Raw genomic sequence first — 2,694 nt, forward strand, 5'->3', positions numbered from 1 at the left:
GTAACACAGTACTGACTGGGTCAGGACAGTAACATAGTATCTATGTAACACAGTACTGACTGGGTCAGGACAGTAGCATAGTATATATGTAATACAGTACTGACTGGGTCAGGACAGTAACATAGTATCTATGTAACACAGTACTGGGTCAGGACAGTAACATAGTATCTATGTAACACAGTACTGACTGGGTCAGGACAGTAACATAGTATCTATGTAATACAGTACTGACTGGGTCAGGACAGTAACATAGTATCTATGTAACACAGTACTGGGTCAGGACAGTAACATAGTATCTATGTAACACAGTACTGGGTCAGGACAGTAACATAGTATCTATGTAATACAGTACTGGGTCAGGACAGTAACACAGTATCTATGTAATACAGTACTGACTGGGTCAGGACAGTAACATAGTATCTATGTAATACAGTAATGACTGGGTCAGGACAGTAGCATAGTATCTATGTAACACAGTAATGACTGGGTCAGGACAGTAACATAGTATCTATGTAACACAGTACTGACTGGGTCAAGACAGTAACATAGTATCTATGTAATACAGTACTGACTGGGTCAGGACAGTAACATAGTATCTATGTAATACAGTACTGACTGGGTCAGGACAGTAGCATAGTATCTATGTAACACAGTAATGACTGGGTCAGGACAGTAACATAGTATCTATGTAACACAGTACTGACTGGGTCAGGACAGTAACATAGTATCTATGTAATACAGTACTGACTGGGTCAGGACAGTAACATAGTATATATGTAACACAGTACTGGGTCAGGACAGTTACAGTACTGGGTCAGGACAGTAACAGTACTGGGTCAGGACAGTAACAGTACTGGGTCAGGGCAGTTACAGTACTGGGTCAGGACAGTTACAGTACTGGGTCAGGACAGTAACAGTACTGGGTCAGGACAGTAACAGTACTGGGTCAGGACAGTAACAGTAATGGGTCAGGACAGTAACAGTACTGGGTCAGGACAGTAACAGTACTGGGTCAGGACAGTAACAGTACTGGGTCAGGACAGTAACAGTACTGGGTCAGGACAGTAACATAGTATATATGTAACACAGTACTGGGTCAGGACAGTAACATAGTATCTATGTAATACAGTACTGGGTCAGGACAGTAACAGTAAAGATGATAAATATATATATATACAGGTTATATATATAAATTATATAGGTTATATATATTACCGGTTATATATATATATATATTTCAGGTTATATATATGACAGGGTATATATATTTCAGGGTATATATATTACAGGTTATATATATTACAGGTTATATATATATATATATATCAGGTTAAATATATTACCGGTTATATATATATATATATTTCAGGTAATATATATTTCAGGTTATATATATTACCAGTTATATATATATATATATATTTCAGGTAATATATATTTCAGGTTATATATATATTTCAGGTAATATATATTTCAGGTTATATGCATATATATATTTCAGGTAATATATATTTCAGGTTATATATATTTATATATTTCAGGTTATACATATATATTTCAGGTTATATATATTACAGGTTATATATATATATTTCAGGTTATTTATATATATATATATATACATATATATATATATATATATATATATGTCAGGTTATATATATATATTTCAGGTAATATATATTACAGGTTATATATATATATATATATATATTTCAGGTAATATATATTTCAGGTTATATATATATATTTCAGGTTATATATATATGTATATATTTCAGGTTATATATATATATTTCAGGTTATATATATTTCAGGTTATATATATTACAGGTTATATATATATATTTCAGGTAATATATATTTCAGGTTATATATATATATTTCAGGTTATATATATATATTTCAGGTTATATATATTTCAGGTTATATATATTACAGGTTATATATATATATTTCAGGTTATATATATTACAGGTTATAGAGTAACATGTCTAGGTTTCCTGCTTCGACATATTTCTACATGTATTACACATTATACTGCTATGTGTGTCTTTGGAACTCACCTTTGAAGGGGCACCTCTATGTCCCCACGTCCCTGCAGTGGCTCTGTCCCCCATGTCTACAAGAAGACAGAAACAAAGAGAGAACAAGAGACTTAAAGAACCCGCGTGACTTTACCTTGTAAACTATTTACATCAACCGCCAGGGGTGGCAGGGTAGCCTAGTGGTTAGAGCGTTGGACTAGTAACGGGAAGGTTGCAAGTTCAAACCCCCGAGCTGACAGCATCTGTCGTTCTGCCCCTGAACAGGCAGTTAACTCACTGTTCATAGGCCGTCATTGAAAATAAGAATTTGTTCTTAACTCACATGACCTGGTTAAATAAAGATAAAATAAAAAAGAAGCTAAAACATGGATTAAAATCGGCCATTTTCCTCACTTTCATAACCTGATAATAACCTTAACGTTTACTACTGAAATCTATGGCACAAAGATTAACATGAAACACATTGATTATATATAAATAAAATACCACTTTAAAAACATAGCCTGTTCCTCAGCATTTTACTGAAACTGGGGAAGAGTTTGCTATAGTCTCTACTGCTGATTACCACTTTAATCCTAACTAATCTATTCATATTATTGGATGAATGTAGATAAGAAAACAACGATCAATGGTAATAATTGTAATA

This window comes from Oncorhynchus clarkii, unplaced genomic scaffold (genome assembly GCF_045791955.1).
Source record: "Oncorhynchus clarkii lewisi isolate Uvic-CL-2024 unplaced genomic scaffold, UVic_Ocla_1.0 unplaced_contig_13988_pilon_pilon, whole genome shotgun sequence".
Taxonomy (NCBI): domain Eukaryota; kingdom Metazoa; phylum Chordata; class Actinopteri; order Salmoniformes; family Salmonidae; genus Oncorhynchus; species Oncorhynchus clarkii.